The sequence below is a fragment of the Pecten maximus genome, chromosome 5 (genome assembly GCF_902652985.1).
Source record: "Pecten maximus chromosome 5, xPecMax1.1, whole genome shotgun sequence".
NCBI classification, from domain to species: Eukaryota; Metazoa; Mollusca; class Bivalvia; order Pectinida; family Pectinidae; genus Pecten; species Pecten maximus.
The window spans coordinates 39041940-39066747 of record NC_047019.1 but is presented as its reverse complement, the minus strand read 5'-3'; the positions used below and the strand labels follow the sequence as shown (position 1 = coordinate 39066747).

General features: G+C 39.6%; 1 long non-coding RNA gene across 2 annotated transcripts in view; it reads right to left on the bottom strand.

Moving 5' to 3' along the window:
- Positions 1 to 24808, bottom strand: part of LOC117327989 — a 135411-nt gene that overhangs the window by 61653 nt on the left and 48950 nt on the right. For both annotated transcript variants that reach the window (XR_004532770.1, XR_004532768.1), the window contains exon 2: positions 21712 to 21857. This is a non-coding gene — a long non-coding RNA (uncharacterized LOC117327989). The remainder of the gene's footprint in view (positions 1 to 21711; positions 21858 to 24808) is intronic.

The window sequence follows — 24808 nt, the reverse complement described above, 5'->3', positions numbered from 1 at the left end:
ATATATGTAACTAGATTATTGACACATCACAGTGGGTCCTGTATGAGGTATATATATATGTAACTAGATTATTGACACATCACAGTGGGCCCTGTATGAGGTATATATATATGTAACTAGATTATTGACACATCACAGTGGGTCCTGTATGAGGTATATATATATGTAACTAGATTATTGACACATCACAGTGGGTCCTGTATGAGGTATATATATATGTAACTAGATTATTGACACATCACAGTGGGCCCTGTATGAGGTATATATATGTAACTAGATTATTGACACATCACAGTGGGCCCTGTATGAGGTATATATATATGTAACTAGATTATTGACTCATCACAGTGGGCCCTGTATGAGGTATATATATATGTAACTAGATTATTGACACATCACAGTGGGCCCTGTATGAGGTATATATATATGTAACTAGATTATTGACACATCACAGTGGACCCTGTATGAGGTATATATATATGTAACTAGATTATTGACACATCACAGTGGGCCCTGTATGAGGTATATATATATGTAACTAGATTATTGACACATCACAGTGGGCCCTGTATGAGGTATATATATATGTAACTAGATTATTGACACATCACAGTGGGCCCTGTATGAGGTATATATATGTAACTAGATTATTGACACATCACAGTGGGCCCTGTATGAGGTATATATATATGTAACTAGATTATTGACACATCACAGTGGGCCCTGTATGAGGTATATATATGTAACTAGATTATTGACACATCACAGTGGGCCCTGTATGAGGTATATATATATGTAACTAGATTATTGACACATCACAGTGGGCCCTGTATGAGGTATATATATGTAACTAGATTATTGACACATCACAGTGGGCCCTGTATGAGGTATATATATGTTACTAGATTATTGACTCATCACAGTGGGCCCTGTATGAGGTATATATATATGTAACTAGATTATTCAATATTGACTCATCACAGTGGGCCCTGTATGAGGTAATATATATGTAACTAGATTATTGACACATCACAGTGGGCCCTGTATGAGGTATATATATGTGTAACTAGATTATTGACACATCACAGTGGGCCCTGTATGAGGTATATATATACGTTACTAGATTATTGACTCATCGCAGTGGGCCCTGTATGAGGTATATATATGTAACTAGATTATTGACTCATTGCAGTGGGCCCTGTATGAGGTATATATGTAACTAGATTATTGACACATCACAGTGGGCCCTGTATGAGGTATATATATGTAACTAGATTATTGACACATCACAGTGGGCCCTGTATGAGGTATATATATGTTACTAGATTATTGACTCATCACAGTGGGCCCTGTATGAGGTATATATATATGTAACTAGATTATTCAATATTGACTCATCACAGTGGGCCCTGTATGAGGTAATATATATGTAACTAGATTATTGACACATCACAGTGGGCCCTGTATGAGGTATATATATGTGTAACTAGATTATTGACACATCACAGTGGGCCCTGTATGAGGTATATATATGTAACTAGATTATTGACACATCACAGTGGGCCCTGTATGAGGTATATATATACGTTACTAGATTATTGACTCATCGCAGTGGGCCCTGTATGAGGTATATATATGTAACTAGATTATTGACTCATTGCAGTGGGCCCTGTATGAGGTATATATGTAACTAGATTATTGACACATCACAGTGGGCCCTGTAAGAGGTATATATATGTAACTAGATTATTGACTCATCGCAGTGGGCCCTGTATGAGGTATATATATGTAACTAGATTATTGACACATCACAGTGGGCCCTGTATGAGGTATATATATGTTACTAGATTATTGACTCATCACAGTGGGCCCTGTATGAGGTATATATATGTAACTAGATTATTCAATATTGACTCATCACAGTGGGCCCTGTATGAGGTAATATATATGTAACTAGATTATTGACACATCACAGTGGGCCCTGTATGAGGTATATATATGTGTAACTAGATTATTGACACATCACAGTGGGCCCTGTATGAGGTATATATATGTAACTAGATTATTGACACATCACAGTGGGCCCTGTATGAGGTATATATATACGTTACTAGATTATTGACTCATCGCAGTGGGCCCTGTATGAGGTATATATATGTAACTAGATTATTGACTCATTGCAGTGGGCCCTGTATGAGGTATATATGTAACTAGATTATTGACACATCACAGTGGGCCCTGTAAGAGGTATATATATGTAACTAGATTATTGACTCATCGCAGTGGGCCCTGTAAGAGGTATATATATGTAACTAGATTATTGACTCATCGCAGTGGGCCCTGTATGAGGTACTAGACAACTGACACATCAGAAAAAGCCCTAGCTGGAAGTAATGTGTTTGTCTAAAAACCTGAGAGTTGCACTGATATTAGATTGAGCCTCCCGAGATATCTAGTATGCCAGCATTTGATTGAAAAAGCAAAGAAAAACATCTGACTACCCATTATGCTACAGGCCTAATATCAAGTCCCTGAGCCTCTTGGTTATTAAGAAGAAGCTGTTTAAAGATTTAAGCCTATCTGACCAATGTGACCTTGAATGAGGATAAAGGTCATTCATTTGCAGCCCTTCACTCAAGCATTCTACATGAACAACATCAATTCCCAGGGCCTCTTGGTTATTGAGCAGAAGTTGTTTAAAGGTTTTAGCCTATTTGTCCCATGTGACCTTGTAGGTCAAGGTCATTCATTTGAACATACTTGCTAGCCCTTTGCCCAGCATGCTACAAGACCAATATCAAGTCCCTGAGTCTTTTGGTTATTGAGAAGTTATCTAAATAACTTAGCCTATTTGACCCATGTGACCTTGAATGAAGGTCAAGGTCATTCATTTGAACAAACTTTGGCAGACCTTCACTCCAGAATGCTACAGGCCCAATATCAGTACCCTGGCCCTTCTGTTTATTCAAAAGAAGTCATTTGAATGAAAAGTTTACACATGATGTCCGACGGCGGACAGACAACGCACAACAAATGATGAAGCATGATGACTATAGATCATCTGACTCAAAACATCCTGACCTTTCTGGTCAGATAACCTAAAAATAGATAAGTATATCATCTTTGACCATAAGACCTTGAAGATGACCCCCTGGCCTAATAAACCCCAAGCCTGCTTATCAGTCTATCATAAAATGTGACAGGCATCATTCAAGATGTATTTTTAACAGTATATTACTGGTTCTATTTGAAGTAACAGCAGTCTTAAAGTTGATGTTGGAAACTTCATTAACCCCTATATCACATACCATAGCATGGCACCACATGAAAGTAAGGCCTTGCAGTTTTATTTACAGTTTTAATTCCTGGTTCTATTTTTAGTAACTGCAACCTTAACCTTAGGAATCTTTTAAACCCACTTTGCATATCTTTGGCCTCCTGTAAGGGCCTTTCATGATCTTTGATATTATATGTCCAATTTCATATTTAGCAACAGTGATCATGATGTTGACTTCATCAGAACATCAAAGAGGACAAAACTTCACCAGGACATCAAAGAGGACAAGACTTCATCAGAACATCAAAGGGGATAAGACTTCTTCAGGACACCAAAGGGGACAATGCTTCATCAGGACATCAGTAGGGGACAAGGCTTCATCAGGACATCAGAAGGGGACAAGACTTCATCAGGACATCAAAGGGGACAAGACTTCATCAGGACATCAAAGGGGACAAGACTTCATCAGGACATCAGAAGGGGACAAGACTTCATCAGGACATCAAAGGGGACAAGACTTCATCAGGACATCAAGGGGACAAGGCTTCATCAGGACACAAAAGGGGACAAGACTTCATCAGGACATCAAAGGGGACAAGACTTCATCAGGACATCAAAGGGGACAAGACTTCATCAGGACATCAAGGAGGACAAGGCTTCATCAGGACACCAAAGGGGACAAGACTTCATCAGGACACCAAAGGGGATAAGACTTCATCAGGACACCAAAGGGGACAAGATTTCATCAGGACATCAGAAGGGGACAAGACTTCATCAGGACACCAAAGGGGACAAGACTTCATCAGGACACCAAAGGGGATAAGACTTCATCAGGACACCAAAGGGGACAAGACTTCATCAGGACATCAGAAGGGGACAAGACTTCATCAGGACACCAAAGGGGACAAGACTTCATCAGGACATCAGAAGGGGACCAGACTTCATCAGACTATCAAGGGGACAAGACTTCATCAGAACATCAGAAGGGGACAAGGCTTCATCAGGACACCAAAGGGGACAAGACTTCATCAGGACATCAAAGGGGACAAGACTTCATCAGGACATCAGAAGGGGACAAGATTTCATCAGGACATCAGAAGGGGACAAGACTTCATCAGACTATCAAAGGGGACAAGACTTCATCAGAACATCAGAAGGGGACAAGGCTTCATCAGGACACCAAAGGGGACAAAACTTCATCAGGGCGTCAGAAGGGGACAAGACTTCATCAGGACATCAGAAGGGGACAAGGCTTCATCAGGATATCAGAAGGGGATAAGACTTCATCAGGACATCAGAAGGGGACAAAATTTCATCAGGACATCAGAAGGGGACAAGATTTCATCAGGACATCAGAAGGGAGCAAGACTTCATCAGGACATCAGAAGGGGACAAAATTTCATCAGGACATCAGAAGGGGACAAGATTTCATTAGGACATCAAAGGGGATAAGACTTCATCAGGACATCAGAAGGGGACAAGACTTCATCAGGACATCAAAGGGGATAAGACTTCATCAGGAGATCAAAGGGGACAAGACTTCATCAGGACATCAGAAGGGGACAAGACTTCATCAGGACATCAAAGGGGACAAGACTTCATCAGAACATCAAAGGGGACAAGACTTCATCAGGACATCAGAAGGGGACAAGACTTCATCAGGACATAAAAGGGGACAAGATTTCATCAGGACATCAAAGGGGACAAGACTTCATCAGGACATCAGAAGGGGACAAGACTTCATCAGGACATCAAAGGGGACAAGACTTCATCAGGACATCAGAAGGGGACAAGACTTCATCAGGACATCAAAGGGGACAAGATTTCATCAGGGACATCAGAAGGGGACAAGACTTCATCAGAACATCAAAGGGGATAAGACTTCATCACGACATCAAGGAGGACAAGGCTTCATCAGGACACCAAAGGGGACAAGATTTCATCAGGACATCAGAAGGGGACAAGACTTCATCAGGACACCAAAGGGGACAAGGCTTCATCAGGACATCAAAGGGGACAAGACTTCATCAGGACACCAAAGGGGACAATGCTTCATCAGGACACCAAAGGGGACAAGACTTCATCAGGACACCAAAGGGGACAAGGCTTCATCAGGACATCAAATGGGACAAGATTTCATCAGGACATCAAAGGGGACAAGACTTCATCAGGACACCAAAGGGGACATGACTTCATCAGGACATCAAAGGGGACAAGATTTCATCAGGACACCAAAGGGGACAAGATTTCATCAGGACACCAGAAGGGGACAAGACTTCATCAGAACACCAGAAGGGGACAATGCTTCATCAGGACATCAAAGGGGACAATGCTTCATCAGGACATCAAAGGGGACAAGACTTCATCAGGACACCAAAGGGGACAAGACTTCATCAGGACATCAAAGGGGACAAGACTTCATCAGGACACCAAAGGGGACAATGCTTCATTAGGACATCAAAGGGGACAAGACTTCATCAGGACACCAAAGGGACAAGGCTTCATCAGGACATCAAAGGGGACAAGACTTCATCAGGACATCAAAGGGGACAAGACTTCATCAGGACACCAAAGGGGACAAGACTTCATCAGGACATCAAAGGGGACAATGCTTCATCAGGACACCAAAGGGACAAGGCTTCATCAGGACATCAGAAGGGGACAAGACTTCATCAGGACATCAAAGGGGACAAGACTTCATCAGGACACCAAAGGGGACAAGACTTTATCAGGACATCAGAAGGGGACATGACTTCATCAGGACATCAAAGGGGACATGACTTCATCAGGACATCAAAGGAGACAATACTTCATCAGGACATCAAAGGGTACAAGGTGTCATCAGGACATCAAAGGGCACAAGAGTTGTTTTTAGGAGAAAGCAATTGTCAGTAGGACAATCTATAGGAAAGTGTTTATGTGGTTATTATAGCAAAACATTTCATTAAGACAAGGCATCCCTATGGTATGATAAGCGATGAAACTTAATCAGATCACTGAAAAAAAGGTATGGTGTCTGATTTGCATTGATGAAGTAGGTCACAAAATAACCAGTGAAATCTTAGTAACAACTGCGTTTCTAATTGCATAGGCACAACTACTAATACAACAACTAATAAAAACAAGGTGCTATTGACAAAAAATCCAATTGTCTGGTTCGTAAAAGTGATGCTCTACATTCAATTTGAATAAAATTAGAGCACCACCTAACTGCTACTGGTAAGTGTTGTAACAACCATCCTGGCAATTGGTGTATAGGCATGCTGTCTGTAACTCCCGGTATAGGCATGTTCTGAAGTCTGTGTACTAGCAATGGGAATCCTTTCCCATCTTTATGGGCCATGACCATCACTGGTGACCATATTATGTAATTACCTCGCTATGTCTGTTCTGAACATGCTGTCTGTAATAACATTCCACTAGTAATTACCTACATGTTGTAATGACCTCCAAATCAAACCAATTTTATCTATTTGTTTGATACGATTAGAGTAATCACTGTAATTCAATAGTTCCCCTTAGATTGTTTGCAGTGTTTCAGGAAAGTAGAACGCATTCTGCACTTTCCTGTATTATAAAACATCACTCACCAATATCTTTCTGCTAAGATTGGGAATCATGACAGGAAATTATTTTTCTAAGAGGAAAAAGAGTACAGCATTAACTTCATTCAGCATCTCTGTATTGAAATGTTATGTCATGGTCGATCTAATTATAAAATTTTCTCTACTTACAACAGAGATTACCAAGAGACCCCAGAGGGATCGTGTCCTCCACTGTTGAAGATCATTATTGTGACTATATCACTATAGTGTAACACTGATTTTTTATCTACAATGTACTTTTTCCTTCTTTTCTTCTTATAATTTGAAAACAAAGAAACATTTCATAAAAAAAATCTAACAAAGATCAAAGATAAATTTAACCTAGTCAAGAGACTTTATAGGCATGATGACTAAAATCATATCAATTGAAATCAGTGTTACACCAACAGAAAATGTGACATTTGGAACAGGTATGTAGAATTGTACATGGTCTAATACTGTATGTAGAATTGTACTGTTGCTGGATACTAAACAGAATACTGGCCACATTCCTGGATACTAAACAGAATACTGGCCACATTTCTGGATACTAAACAGAATACTGGCCACATTTCTGGATACTAAACAGAATACTGGCCACATTCCTGGATACTAAACAGAATACTGGCCACATTCCTGGATACTAAACAGAATACTGGCCACATTCTGGATACCTAAACAAATACTGATAACTGGCCACATTCCTGGATACTAAACAGAATACTGGCCACATTTCTGGATACTAAACAGAATACTGGCCACATTTCTGGATACTAAACAGAATACTGACCACATTTCTGGATACTAAACAGAATACTGACCACATTCCTGGATACTAAATAGATTATTGCCCACATTTCTGGATACTAAACAGAATACTGGCTACATTTCTGGATATTAAACAGAATACTAATGCAACATTCCTGGATACTAAACATAATACTGGCCACATTTCGGGATACTAAACAGAATACTGGCCACATTCCTGGATACTAAACATAATACTGGCTACATTTCGGGATACTAAACAGAATACAGGCCACATTTCGGGATACTAAACAGAATACTGGCCATATTTCTGGATACTAAACAGAGTACTGGCCACATTTCTGAATACTAAACAGAATACTGGCCACATTCCTGGATACTAAACAGAATACTGGCCACATTTCTGAATACTAAACAGAGTACTGGCCACATTTCTGGATACTAAACAGAATACTGGCCACATTCCTGGATACTAAACAGAATACTGGCCACATTTCTGGATACTAAACAGAATACTGGCCACATTTCTGGATATTAAACAGAATACAGGCCACATTTCTGGATACTAAACAGAATATTGACCACATTCCTGGATACTAAACAGATTATTGCCCACATTTCTTGATACTAAACAGAATACAGGCCACATTTCTTGATACTAAACAGAATACTAATGCAACATTTCTGGATACTAAACAGAATACTGGCCACATTTCTGGATACTAAACAGAATACTGGCCACATTTCTGGATACTAAACAGAATACTGGCCACATTTCTGGATACTAAACAGAATACTGGCCACATTTCTGGATACTAAACAGAATACTTGCAACATTTCTGGATACCAAACAGAATACTGGCCACATTTCTGGATACTAAACAGAATACTTGCAACATTTCTGGATACTAAACAGAATACTGGCCACATTTCTGGATACTAAACAGAATACTGGCCACATTCCTGGATACTAAATAAATACTAGCCACATTTCTTAATACTAAATAGAATACTGGCCCCATTTCTGGATACTAAACAGAATACTGGCTACATTTCTGGATACCAAACAAGTAGTGACCCTGTTTATGGATAAAAAAACAGAGTAGTGACCCTGTTTATTGACAACAGCTGAATGCTGGCCCTATCATAGAACCTGAAACTTGAAAACCTGCGTGGGTGACAATGTACCCTGATACAATACAAGACATTTACAAAATAACCTGACACTACCATCCTATGAGAATATATCTTTCTACCAAACACTGAATAATAAACAATGAGCATTGTATTAATTTCTTGACGTGAAAATGTGATCTTGTTCTGAAACCGACTCACAGTAGAAAAGAAACCTTATTTTCTTATTTTGGGAGAGCACAGATATCTCGATCGCCTTGATACGTTTAGATTTAAAAGCTTCTAGGCCTCAGTTTTAGATATAAATGTTTCTAGCTAAAAAAAACACAGTTTGCTATGATCAATAATCATATCATAAAAAAGTTTTCAGAGAAAGAATGCAGTATACTCTAATTTTTCTTCCACTGCTATAAAAGGGGGTTGTGAACAAATTTAGGGTTTCCTAATGAATTTGGTGGGTATTGGACAGTAATACACACAGAAAAGTTCCTAGGATAGAGGGGTTTTCTGAAGCACTGTCCACTATAGATCTGCCATAGGATAAAAATAGAAAAAAAAAACCACTTAATTTGATTTAGAGAAACAATGTAAAATGCAAGAGCTTAACGATGACAGGAGACCATTTTACTATAACAAAGCTTCCCAGACCCCTTATACGGTAATGTTTGTCTATTTCTGTAAGCTGAGGTTTGCTTGCACTGAAATGACACTGGTAATAGTAGTTTATAACACTGTCAATTTGATTGCTTACTCTACCACAGAATACCTATCCTGGTGGCCACTGCCTGGCTACCCGTGTATTAGGGCGAGCAGTTACCGTTACACCTGTCCACAATTACCTGCACACAGGATTTCTTTGTAAGACAGCACACATAAATATCCACATTGTCAGAGGCTGTCAAATGCTTATCTTCTGTAGGTGTTGTCAAACAAAATCTGAACACAACATAACTATTTTAAAACAAACCAACTATTTTCTCTTCTTTCTGTATAGTGAGCATCACCAATGGCTTAATGAAGGTGACTGGTGAGAATTTAGTTTATCATGTCAGAGATGTGTATTCATGGCCACTACACAACCAACAGAAATACAACCCAGCAGTACCTTGATCCAATTAGGGTGTGCTACTGATTGTTGAGGACAAATTATGAGAAGTATCATTATATTGTCTTTTTGACACTGCCCACTCTGTGAGACTGCTACAATTAGGGACAGATACAGAGCCCATACAAAGGAAGAGGCTTATAAACGATATGTTTCCTATCCCTCTATCTAACTTCACTTCATTCTAAATTTTTTTTACAAAGTGTCAGAAAAGCATCATAAAAGTCAAGATGTTTAGAGGAACATCCACTTTGGCCTAGAAATGATCTGACAGACAACATGAACTCGACCAAATTCTCTAAAATCTGAGACCAAAATCTTCACTTTGGCCTTGGAATGATCCGACCGACAACTTCAACACTTAAGACCAAATTCTCTAAAATCTGAGACCAAACTATCCACTTTGGCCTTGAAATGATCTGTATTAAACAAAGGATTCTGTCTCTACATCTGTTAAACAATTGTCAGTGACATGATCATCCCACCATCACTTATCATACTTTAGATACACTACATCACACCTACATCACACCTACATCACACCTTTATCATGATCACTGCATATTAACACCTCTCACACACAGACATTGTTATTTCAATGTAACCATGATAATATATACACCAACAACACCCTCCCAAACACCATGATAATATATACACCAACAACACCCTCCCAAACACCATGATAATGTATACACCAACAACACCCTCCCAAACACCATGATAATGTATACACCAACAACACCCTCCCAAACACCATGATAATGTATACACCAACAACACCCTCCCAAACACCATGATAATGTATACACCAACAACACCCCATCCCAAACACCATGATAATGTATACACCAACAACACCCTCCCAAACACCATGATAATGTATACACCAACAACACACACCCCCTCCCAAACACCATGATAATGTATACACCAACAAGACCCTCCCAAACACCATGATAATGTATACACAAACAACACCCCTCCCAAACACCATGATAATGTATACACCAACAACACCCTCCCAAACACCATGATAATGTATACACCAACAACACCCTCCCAAACACCATGATAATGTATACACCAACAACACCCTCCCCAAACACCATGATAATGTATACACCAACAACACTCTCCCAAACACCATGTATACACCAACAACACCCTCCCAAACACCATGATAATGTATACACCAACAACCCCCCCCACACCAACCCCCCCCCCCCCTCAACCCCCCCACACCCACCCCCACCCCCCCCCCCCCCCCCCCCCACCCCCCCCCCCCCCCCCCCCTTCCAAAACACAGTTTATAACTGGACTGATATTATAATATAGCAGCTCCCCATATTGTACTATATTGACACATCAGAATGTCAAGAATAGATATACATTATGACATTTCAATATCAAAACTCTATGGAACATTCTAGTGTTGCTAAAGTACACTCATCCCTTACACAGTTAATGTTAATGTGGAGATCTGTCTGTCACATCAAATCTAGACAAGGGCAGCCTGAAGTGTCCAAGTGTTTGTTAAAGTCTACTTTCACCTTCTCATACAATCCATTTGCACTGTAAATGTCAGATTTGAAATAGAATTCATTCAGAATTTGAATTAAATAAAATGACCATTCATAGGTAATGGATTAATTTAAGAATTAAAACAACCAGAGGACTGCAATTAACTTTGAATATTCACTTAATCCTAAATCTGTATTGTAATTTTGTAAATTTGACAATTAAAGTCTACTTTCTTTTTTCAGTTGTAACCCTGGTAAATACTAGCCGCAATATACCGCTCGGCTAGAGAGATCTTCTCTTTAGCTCGATCGGTTGAGCGTAAGACTAGTAAGCCAGAGGTCCCGGGTTCGATCCCTAGCGGAGGCAGTGATTTAAATTTAGTTAATCATGCGCTCTGTTACATTGGCGCCCATGTAGGGACCCGGGAAAAATACTCAAGCCTTGCTCCACAAGCATCGCTGTTACCCCTGGAGACTCGAGGACGAGTTCTTTCCTAGAGGGGGAGTATGTAACCCTGGTAAATACTAGCCGCAATATACCGCTCGGCTAGAGAGATCTTCTCTTTAGCTCGATCGGTTGAGCGTAAGACTAGTAAGCCAGAGGTCCCGGGTTCGATCCCTAGCGGAGGCAGTGATTTAAATTTAGTTAATCATGCGCTCTGTTACATTGGCGCCCATGTGAAGGTATGAGGGTTTTATCGGGTTCCTTCCGTCATCCAAATTGCCAAGACCCAACACATTGTCAGAGTTTCAATACTTTATTTGGTATTGCGGAGTTTCTGGGGTAGAATAAATCCCCCTGCATGTGGTGCTGGGGGACCCAGTATAAAATATATAGTAATTATGTATCATGGACCCGTCAGATGTGGTTCGCTCCACGGCCAGCTGGGAAGTGCCGGGAGAGAGCAGAAAGGAAAGAAAGAAGGAAAGAGCGCGGGAAAACAAAGCGAGTCCCACGAGCTGTCCGTGGTCAGTCATGATTAGTCAAGTACAGTCAACACATGATGGACAAACACAATACACCACGTCACACACACGTATACAAAGGTAAAAACGAAGGTACATCAGGTGATCATAAATACACCGAAACGGATCACGGATTGGTTTACGGATCGGATCGAGGATTCACGGAATACGTATATGCTACACAGTGAAGAAAATTTTCCCACATTTTGATGTTTTCTCCATATTCCTCATATATATTGTCCAATGAGTATACAAACAAGAACTGCTGGATATGTCTTATGCTTAATTTTCAAAAATAACTAAAAGAAAAGTGAGCAGGGGTTCACATAGGTAAACCCCCCTCCCTCTCATCAATAAAATAATAGAGTTCACATAGCTATAAGTCTATAGGGTTCACATAGGTATACCCCCCCCCCCCCCCCCCCCCCCCCCCCCCCCCCCCCCCCGTCCCTCTCATATCAGTAAAATAAATCTGTCTGTAGGGTACACATAGGTATACCTCCCCCCCCCCCCCCCCCTGTCCCTCTCATCAATAAAATAAATCATCTGTCTAGAGGTTCAAGGGATACTGTATACACAAGATATGGACAGTGATGCACAGAGGCACAGACAGACACACAGACAAAAACAGTGGCACAGACAGACACACTGACTCACAAGCAAAATTATTACTGTACCCCCCCCCCCCCCCCCCCCCCCCCCCCCCCCCCCCCCCCCCCACCTCCCCCCAAACCTTCACCTCGCCCTTCAAGATGGGTGTATCATATAAGAACAGTGGAGTATTGAATGGTGAGTGGCAGAGTGGAAACTATTGATAATGTCAACAACAAAAAAAAAGGAGAAAAAAGTTATCCCAAACAAGAAAGGCCCAGGTTATATCAGGATTGATTGGGGACGACGTAAAACAATACAAATCTGGACTGATTTGGGGAGGACGTAAAACAATACAAATCTGGACAGAGTTGGGGAGGACGTAAAACAATACAAATCTGGACAGAGTTGCACTGGAGTGATTAAGTTACTTCTAAAGATAACTTTGTAGATCTTACATCTTAATCGGGCAGGAAAACAAAGCCTAGGATTATCTAACATCCCTAAACACCTATATATAGCAACACAAGGCTTCCACTGGGAGCTGTATATGGATCTGAGGTTATCAGTATCTACCGACAGGGAATCACACAAACATGGGAACATGTCGGGGTCATCCCTGATTTCAGGGCGGACTTAACCTTTAGTTATGGTGTATTGCACCAACTTTCCTGTGTATTAAAGCCTTCTAAAACTACAACAGCAATCTGATAGTATTTACTGGGAGACTTTTTACATCTAAAACAGCATATACATATATATGTATTATTGCAATCCATGTACAAATTTCCTGTATTAGAAATATTACAGAGAAACACCAATATAAATGTAGCAGGTGTATTTTTTGTTTTGGGATTGGTTACATCTGTGTTGTGGTTTCCTCTAAAGTAGATTACAATTACAATCAGCATGTCATGTCATATGGGCTAATCATCACATGTCAAAGACCTGTCTTCATACATTTATATAAAATTGTACTTCAATTTTTTTTAATGTAGATATTCTACCTAATATTGTATGTAATGTCACTGATCCAACATTTCAACATCACAATATGATCAGGGGTTGAGAGCATGTTCAACAATGCTACATTTCTCCACTGTGACCTTGAAATGCCTTGTCTGACCTCATTTGTTCATTTCAGCAAATTTGGTAGCCCTTAATCCCAGCATGCTAATTACAATGGCCTAGTATCATGACCTTGGGCTTCATTGTTTAACAGAAAGGAAGACTTTTAAATTTTTTTACCACATTTGAATATTTTGATCTTGAAAGTAGATATAGGTAAAGCTCATTCTTTTGAACAAACTTACCCCCTCCAAGTACCCCTTCATCCAAGCATGCCATTTACCTAATTCCATGACCTTGAGTCTTTTAGTTACATGAAAGGAGGATAAGTTTATTACAAATTTCACTGTGATTTTGAAAGCAAGGTCAAGAAAACAACAAATAATACTGACATAATAACCAAACGAAAACACAAAGTTGATTAGATGAGGGTAAAATATAAACAAAAATATAGATTTGCATGGAGACTCCTGAAACAGTACAAGGCGAATAGGACCATGTGTTTCAGAAGGTTAAGCATCTTCTGCTTATAGATATCTGCCATACAAATTGGTGTATGGGAAAACATAAGAATTAGGGTGGTGACAATGAAATCGCTGGGCTTATCGACAAACATCAAACACATCTGACTTCATATCAAAAAGCATCAAGCAAATCTGACTTCATATCAACAAACATCAAACACATCTGACTTCATATCAACAAATATCAAGCAAATCTGACTTCATATCAACAAACATCAAGCAGATCTGACTTTATATCAACAAACATCAAGCAGATCTGACTTCATATCAACAAACATCAAGCAGATCTGACTTCATATCAACAAACATCAAGCAGATCTCACTTCATATCAACAAGCATCAAGCAGATCTCACTTCATATCAACAAACATCAAGCAGATCTCACTTCATATCAACAAACATCAAGCAGATCTCACTTCATATCACATAAGCAAATAGAAAATGAGATCATGATGTTGATCATAAATCTTTCCCGTGGTTTTCATCAACCAGCTGGTCTGGAATCCTTGTGTTGTTAATGTCTTCATCAACCTGCTGGTCTGGAATCCTTGTGTTGTTAATGTCTTCATCAGCCAGCTGGTCTGGAATCCTTGTGTTGTTAATGTCTTCATCAACCAGCTGGTCTGGAATCCTTGTGTTGTTAATGTCTTCATCAACCAGCTGGTCTGGAATCCTTGTGTTGTTAATGTCTTCATCAACCTGCTGGTCTGGAATCCTTGTGTTGTTAATGTCTTCATCAGCCAGCTGATCTGGAATCCTTGTGTTGTTAATGTCTTCATCAACCAGCTGGTCTGGAATCCTTGTGTTGTTAATGTCTTCATCAACCTACTGGTCTGGAATCCTTGTGTTGTTAAGTTCTCCGTCAGTAGTCGATATCTGTCACAGAAACCATGATAATGGGAACAAGTCCTTAATATCAAATCAATCCAGACATATAATCACCCAAGGTAGGGGATACAAGGTTGTCACCCAAGGTAGGGGATACAAGGTTGTCACCCAAGGTAGGGGATACAAGGTTGTCACCCAAGGTAGGGGATACAAGGTTGTCACCCAAGGTAGGGGATACAAGGTTGTCACCCAAGGTAGGGGATACAAGGTTGTCACCCAAGGTAGGGGATACAAGGTTGTCACCCAAGGTAGGGGATACAAGGTTGTCACCGAAGGTAGGTGATACAAGGTTGTCACCCAAGGTAGGGGATACAAGGTTGTCACCCAAGGTAGGGGATACAAGGTTGTCACCCAAGGTAGGTGATACAAGGTTGTCACCCAAGGTAGGGGATACAAGGTTGTCACCCAAGGTAGGGGATACAAGGTTGTCACCCAAGGTAGGGGATACAAGGTTGTCACCCAAGGTAGGGGATACAAGGTTGTCACCCAAGGTAGGGGATACAAGGTTGTCACCCAAGGTAGGGGATACAAGGTTGTCACCCAAGATAGCGGATACAAGGTTGACACCTAAGGTAGGGGATACAAGGTTGTCACCCAAGGTAGGGGATACAAGGTTGTCACCGAAGGTAGGGGATACAAGGTTGTCACCCAAGGTAGGGGATACAAGGTTGTCACCGAAGGTAGGGGATACAAGGTTGTCACCCAAGGTAGGGGATACAAGGTTGTCACCCAAGGTAGGGGATACAAGGTTGTCACCTAAGGTAGGGGATACAAGGTTGTCACCCAAGGTAGGGGATACAAGGTTGTCACCCAAGGTAGGGGATACAAGGTTGTCACCCAAGGTAGGGGACACAAGGTTGTCACCCAAGGTAGGGGATACAAGGTTGTCACCCAAGGTAGGGGATACAAGGTTGTCACCTAAGGTAGGGGATACAAGGTTGTCACCCAAGGTAGGGGATACAAGGTTGTCACCCAAGGTAGGGGATACAAGGTTGTCACCCAAGGTAGGGGATACAAGGTTGTCATCCAAGGTAGGGGATACAAGGTTGTCACCCAAGGTAGGGGATACATGGTTGTCACCCAAGGTAGGGGATACAAGGTTGTCACCCAAGGTAGGGGATACAAGGTTGTCACCCAAGGTAGGGGATACAAGGTTGTCACCCAAGGTAGGGGATACAAGGTTGTCACCCAAGGTAGGGGATACAAGGTTGTCACCCAAGGTAGGGGATACAAGGTTGTCACCAAAGGTAGGGTATACAAGGTTGTCACCCAAGGTAGGGGATACAAGGTTGTCACCCAAGGTAGGGGATACAAGGTTGACATCCAAGGTAGGGGATACAAGGTTGTCACCGAAGGTAGGGGATACAAGGTTGTCACCCAAGGTAGGGGATACAAGGTTGTCATCCAAGGTAGGGGATACAAGGTTGTCACCCAAGGTAGGGGATACAAGGTTGTCACCCAAGGTAGGGGATACAAGGTTGTCACCCAAGGTAGGGGATACAAGGTTGTCACCCAAGGTAGGGTATACAAGGTTGTCACCCAATGTAGGGGATACAAGGTTGTCACCTAAGGTAGGGGATACAAGGTTGTCACCCAAGGTAGGGGATACAAGGTTGACATCCAAGGTAGGGGATACAAGGTTGTCACCCAAGGTAGGGTATACAAGGTTGTCACCCAAGGTAGGGGATACAAGGTTGTCACCCAAGGTAGGGGATACAAGGTTGTCACCCAAGGTAGGGGATACAAGGTTGTCACCCAAGGTAGGGGATACAAGGTTGTCACCCAAGGTAGGGGACACAAGGTTGTCACCCAAGGTAGGGGATACAAGGTTGTCACCCAAGGTAGGGGATACAAGGTTGTCACCCAAGGTAGGGGATACAAGGTTGTCACCTAAGGTAGGGGATACAAGGTTGTCACCCAAGGTAGGGGATGCAAGGTTGTCACCCAAGGTAGGGGATACAAGGTTGTCACCGAAGGTAGGTGATGCAAGATTGTCACCCAAGGCAGGGGATACAAGGTTGTCACCCAAGGTAGGGGATACAAGGTTGTCACCCAAGGTAGGGGATACAAGGTTGTCAACTAAGGTAGGGGATACAAGGTTGTCACCCAAGGTAGGGGATACAAGGTTGTCACCCAAGGTAGGGGATACAAGGTTGTCACCCAAGGTAGGGGATACAAGGTTGTCACCCAAGGTAGGGGATACAAGGTTGTCACCCAAGGTAGGGGATACAAGGTTGTCACCCAAGGTAGGGGATACAAGGTTGTCACCTAAGGTAGGGGATACAAGGTTGTTGCTATCTAGAAATGGAAAATTAACAATTGGGAAATTGAATCATCTTGTTTTTATATATTTAGACATGTCCCCAATGATTATGTTGTAAGTAAACTTTGAGGTAAGCAGCTGATAATGAAGAGTCTATAGATATAGTGTCCTTGATTTAAAATTCTACATGGTATATCAGATTGATATGGTCAATAAAGTTTTTGCTATTTAAAGATAACACATGACAATATACCTATAGGTGAAATTGAAGGACTTTTCAAGGTCTTTGTTACCTGTTCTGATAAACTCTTACATATAATCAGCTCTGTATGAAAACAGAACATGTGAGCCATCAGAGGGGCACATTTGTTCCCATAGTTATGCCAATAGAAATAGTCTGTCGGAAGATCTGGTCATCATGCAAACTCAACAAAGATGCTGTCGATCAGAAATTCAATTTCTTCTTTGTGGTATTTTCTGAGCTCTAGTCAAATTTCATTACAAGATAATGAAGGTGTTCCTTACGTTTGGAAGAGGAAATAGTTGTAAAAAAAGTAGAAAAATCAAATGTTTTCATACAAGAAACATTCTTTTGGAGCAAAGGTTCTAGATTAATCAAAATATCTTAGATCAATGTCAATCATTTGAACAAATTTGGTATTCCTGCATCACAGCATACTACAGGTCCAATATCATGACCCTTATGCCTCCTGGTTATTGAGAAGCAATTTTTATAAAGATTGGAACACGTTTGACCCCTGTGACCTTGAAATAAGTCATGGTCATTATTTGAACTTAGTTTGTTGAACTTCACCACTGCATGCTACTGGAATAATACAATTACCTTGACATAGTTGTTTGTTTATTGAGAAGAAGTTGTGGAAAGATTTTTACACATTTGACCCATGAACTTAAAAGTCATCATGATTCATTTAAATAAATTAAACTTAGTAACCCTTCATCCCAGCATGTTAATTACTGGGTGCAATGTCATGATCGAAGATCACTTGCTGATGGAGGTCATTTAAAGATTTGAACACATTTGAACCAAATATAAACACCTGTTATATCCTCAAAAAGAAATATAAACACCTGTTATATCCTCAAAAAGTTTAAGTCCACAAAATGGTAAAATGCAAAAAAATAACTTTTTTTTCTGCATGATTTTGCCATAACATCACTCGTAGACCTCTAATGAATGTATAAAGAAGGTTGTGAGGTGTAAACTTTTGGACTTATAAGCCTTCCAAAACGTTACCCCCAAAGCTTTAATGTCTTGGGGTGGGACACTGACGCGGACACCGCGGACCCGTAACCGGTGAACTAAAAACTGATATTTATAGGATAAATTGTCCACATGATTACAAAGTAAATCGAGAAGTGTGACCTTTTAGGACTGCTGTTATGTCTGGGATGATTGTTCAGCAACAGTGATAAGGTCAAGGTCGTCGTCAACTAGAGGTCAACTATAACTACTGTCGAAGTGTATAATGTGGGACATCATGTGATTCTCTCTCGTCAACTTGATGAATTTGTCTGGTCACTTAGTCCATCATAGCTTCACTGATGTCCCTCTATAACGATCGAGCTTTGGCTATTTTTGATTTGGTTTCGTTTACTCGCTGGTATTCTTTTGTTGGTGTTAATATATTTAGACATAAAAATTAGTACAAGAAAATACCAAGATGTAAATTTGACGATTAATCTTGTCCAAAATTGATAAAATGAGCACATTAAGTATGATGTCTAGATTGACATGGATCCTTGCAAGATACCTAAACAAGACTGACAAACAAGTTAGAAATCCACTAGTTTTATAACTGTAAACTTACGCAAGTCTTTACCTGGAAAATAAAGCCTTATTTATAGCAGTCTTTACCTGGAAAATACAGCCATATTTATAGCAGTCTTTACCTGGAAAATACAGACATATTTATAGCAGTCTTTACCTGGAAAATACAGCCATGTTTATAGAAGTCTTTACCTGGAAAATACAGCCATGTTTATAGCAAACTTTACCTGGAGAAATACAGCCATATTTATAGCAGTCTTTACCTGGAAAATACAGCCATATTTATAGCAGTCTTTACCTAGAAATACAGCCATATTTATAGCAGTCTACCTAGAAATACAGCCATATTTATAGTATTCAATACCTGGAGAAATACAGACATATTTATAGCAATCTTTACCTGGAGAAATACAGCCATATTTATAGCAGTCTTTATCTGGAAAATACAGCCATGTTTATAGCAATATTTACCTGGAAAATACAGCCATATTTATAGTAGTCTTTACCTAGAAAATACAGCCACATTTATAGTAGTCTTTACCTGGAAAATACAGCCATATTTATAGTAGTCTTTACTTGGAGAAATACAGCCATATTTATAGTAAACTTTACCTGGAAAATACAGCCATATTTATTGTAGTCTTTACCTGGAAAATACAGCCATGTTTATAGCAGTCTTTACCTGGAGAAATACAGCCATATTTATAGCAATCTTTACCTGGAGAAATACAGCCACATTTATAGTAGTCTTTACCTGGAGAAATACAGCCATATTTATAGCAAACTTTACCTGGAGAAATACAGCCATATTTATAGCAAACTTTACCTGGAGAAATACAGCCATATTTATAGCAATCTCTACCTGGAAAATACAGCCACATTTATGGCAATCTTTACCTGGAGAAATACAGCCATATTTATAGCAAACTTTACCTGGAGAAATACAGCCACATTTATAGCAATCTTTACCTGGAGAAATACAGCCATATTTATAGCAGTCTTTACCTGGAGAAATACAGCCATATTTATTGTAGTCTTTACCTGGAGAAATACAGCCATATTTATTGTAGTCTTTACCTGGAGAAATACAGCCATATTTATTGTAGTCTTTACCTGGAGAAATACAGCCATATTTATAGCAGTCTTTACCTGGAGAAATACAGCCATATTTATAGCAATCTTTACCTGGAGAAATACAGCCATATTTATAGCAATCTTTACCTGGAGAAATACAGCCATATTTATAGCAATCTTTACCTGGAGAAATACAGCCACATTTATAGCAAACTTTACCTGGAGAAATACAGCCATATTTATAGCAATCTTTACCTGGAGAAATACAGCCATATTTATAGCAAACTTTACCTGGAGAAATACAGCCATATTTATAGCAATCTTTACCTGGAGAAATACAGCCATATTAATAGCAATCTTTACCTGGAGAAATACAGCCATATTTAAATAACCAATAACTTAAGAGAAGGAAGCTTAAATTATTTGTTCCTTTTTTATGTACAGCAATTTCACTCATCATCCTTGAAAGGTCAGTATTTTCAGGCTAAATATTTGGATATGACATATGTAGGTGTGGTTTTAAATGTTATATTGAAATACTATGAAAGTGAAAGAAAGATAAAACTCTTTTTATGATTTTTCTACTTCTTCTTAATGAATTGGAGATATACGAGAATATTGTAACTCCCACCTACCAATACAGATTGATCACATGGACCACTTTTGACCAATCAGAGGACTTATTTCTAAAAACGATGACAACAGATGTATATGGGGATGGCATATAAACAACACTTTATATACTTCTTCATGCTATTTATATGTTCCTTACTTAAGAATAGATCTCTCTAGTTGGACAAAATATTGATATTACAGACCCAAACGATAATTAAAGACCCAAACTGTATTGCTAGGTAAATTTCAATAAAAGTTGGCATGATTGATTGGGATGTGTTGTACTTATGTCTAGTATCTTCATTCTAGATTGTTTCAATCGTTTAAGTAAAGTTTAAACAAAAAGGGGAATCTGTATGTTTTAAACTTTATAAATATTTAGTCGTACTGGTCTAGACCAGATTTTGTAGATTTGATAAATATTTTGACCAATTAGAGACATCTATTCAAAAGAATTGGTAAAAATAATTGTTTTCAGTAAAACATCACCAATAAGAAGAAACTTTAGGTCTTTAAAAAGTTTATAAATGTTTATTTACCTGTTCTTATTCAGCTCTACCAAACTGAAGACACTGTGCTATATGAATCAGCAATATAGGAGAAATCCATTATACACTCTATAGCTCTGTTTACTGACATCAATCTGCTTTCAGGAGGATGTATAGATAGGTCAGGTATTTGATCTCTGAAATTGATACAAATATTTTATTTAAAAGAGATAACATGTACTAATCTAGAAATCAAATATGACTTCAAACCTTGCCTGTCATAAAACATTTATATTTCACAGCACCATAACATCTGTAAAACTTTCCCTGCTACATCTCACACCACTATAACATCTGTAAAACTTTCCCTGCTACATCTCACACCACTATAACATCTGTAAAACTTTCCCTGCTACATCTCACACCACTAACATCTGTAAAACTTTCCCTGCTACATCTCACACCACTATAACATCTGTAAAACTTTCCCTGCTACATCTCACACCACTATAACACCTGTAAAACTTTCCCTGCTACATCTCACACCACACTAACATCTGTAAAACTTTCCCTGCTACATCTCACACCACTAACATCTGTAAAACTTTCCCTGCTACATCTCACACCACTATAACATCTGTAAAACTTTCCCTGCTACATCTCACACCACTATAACATCTGTAAAACTTTCCCTACTACATCTCACACCACTATAACATCTGTAAAACTTTCCCTACTACATCTCACACCACTAACATCTGTAAAACTTTCCCTGCTACATCTCACACCACTATAACATCTGTAAAACTTTCCCTGCTACATCTCACACCACTATAACATCTGTAAAACTTTCCCTGCTACATCTCACACCACTATAACATCTGTAAAACTTTCCCTACTACATCTCACACCACTATAACATCTGTAAAACTTTCCCTACTACATCTCACACCACTAACATCTGTAAAACTTTCCCTGCTACATCTCACACCACTATAACATCTGTAAAACTTTCCCTGCTACATCTCACACCACTATAACACCTGTAAAACTTTCCCTGCTACATCTCACACCACACTAACATCTGTAAAACTTTCCCTGCTACATCTCACACCACTAACATCTGTAAAACTTTCCCTGCTACATCTCACACCACTATAACATCTGTAAAACTTTCCCTGCTACATCTCACACCACTATAACATCTGTAAAACTTTCCCTACTACATCTCACACCACTATAACATCTGTAAAACTTTCCCTGCTACATCTCATACCACTATAACATCTGTAAAACTTTCCCTGCTACATCTCACACCACTAACATCTGTAAAACTTTCCCTGCTACATCTCACACCACTAACATCTGTTAAACTTTCCCTGCTACATCTCACACCACACTTACATCTGTAAAACTTTCCCCGCTACATCTCACACCACTATAACATCTGTAAAACTTTCCCTACTACATCTCACACCACTATAACATCTGTAAAACTTTCACTGCTACATGTCACACCACTATAACATCTGTAAAACTTTCACTGCTACATCTCACACCACTATAACATCTGTAAAACTTTCCCTGCTACATCTCACATCACTAACATCTGTAAAACTTTCCCTGCTACATCTCACACCACTATAACATCTGTAAAACTTTCACTGCTACATCTCACACCACTATAACATCTGTAAAACTTTCCCTGCTACATCTCACACCACTATAACATCTGTAAAACTTTCCCTGCTACATCTCACACCACTATAACATCTGTAAAACTTTCCCTGCTACATCTCACACCACTATAACATCTGTAAAACTTTCACTGCTACATCTCACACCACTATAACATCTGTAAAACGTTCCTTGCTACATCTCACACCACTATAACATCTGTAAAACTTTCCTTGCTACATCTCACACCACTAACATCTGTAAAACTTTCCCTACTACATCTCACACCACTATAACATCTGTAAAACTATCCCTGCTACATCTCACACCACTATAACATCTGTAAAACTATCCCTGCTACATCTCACACCACTATAACATCTGTAAAACTTTCCCTACTACATCTCACACCACTATAACATCTGTAAAACTTTCCTTGCTACATCTCACACCACTAACATCTGTAAAACTTTCCTTGCTACATCTCACACCACTATAACATCTGTAAAACTTTCACTGCTACATCTCACACCACTATAACATCTGTAAAACTTTCCCTGCTACATCTCACACCACTAACATCTGTAAAACTTTCCCTGCTACATCTCACACCACACTAACATCTGTAAAACTTTCCCTACTACATCTCACACCACTATAACATCTGTAAAACTTTCCCTGCTACATCTCACACCACTAACATCTGTAAAACTTTCCCTGCTACATCTCACACCACACTAACATCTGTAAAACTGTCCCTGCTACATCTCACACCACCATAACATCTGTAAAACTTTACCTGCTACATCTCACACCACACTAACATCTGTAAAACTTTCCCTACTACATCTCACACCACTATAACATCTGTAAAACTTTCCCTGCTACATCTCACACCACTAACATCTGTAAAACTTTCCCTGCTACATCTCACACCACTATAACATCTGTAAAACTTTCCCTGCTACATCTCACACCACTATAACATCTGTAAAACTTTCCCTACTACAACTCACACCACTATAACATCTGTAAAACTTTCCCTGCTACATCTCACACCACTATAACATCTGTAAAACTTTCCCTGCTACATCTCACACCACTATAACATCTGTAAAACTTTCCCTACTACATCTCACATCACTAACATCTGTAAAACTTTCCCTGCTACATCTCACACCACTAACATCTGTAAAACTTTCCCTACTACATCTCACACCACTATAACATCTGTAAAACTTTCCCTGCTACATCTCACACCACTAACATCTGTAAAACTTTCCCTACTACATCTCACACCACTATAACATCTGTAAAACTTTCCCTGCTACATCTCACACCACACTAACATCTGTAAAACTTTCCCTACTACATCTCACACCACTATAACATCTGTAAAACTTTCCCTGCTACATCTCACACCACTAACATCTGTAAAACTTTCCCTGCTACATCTCACACCACTAACATC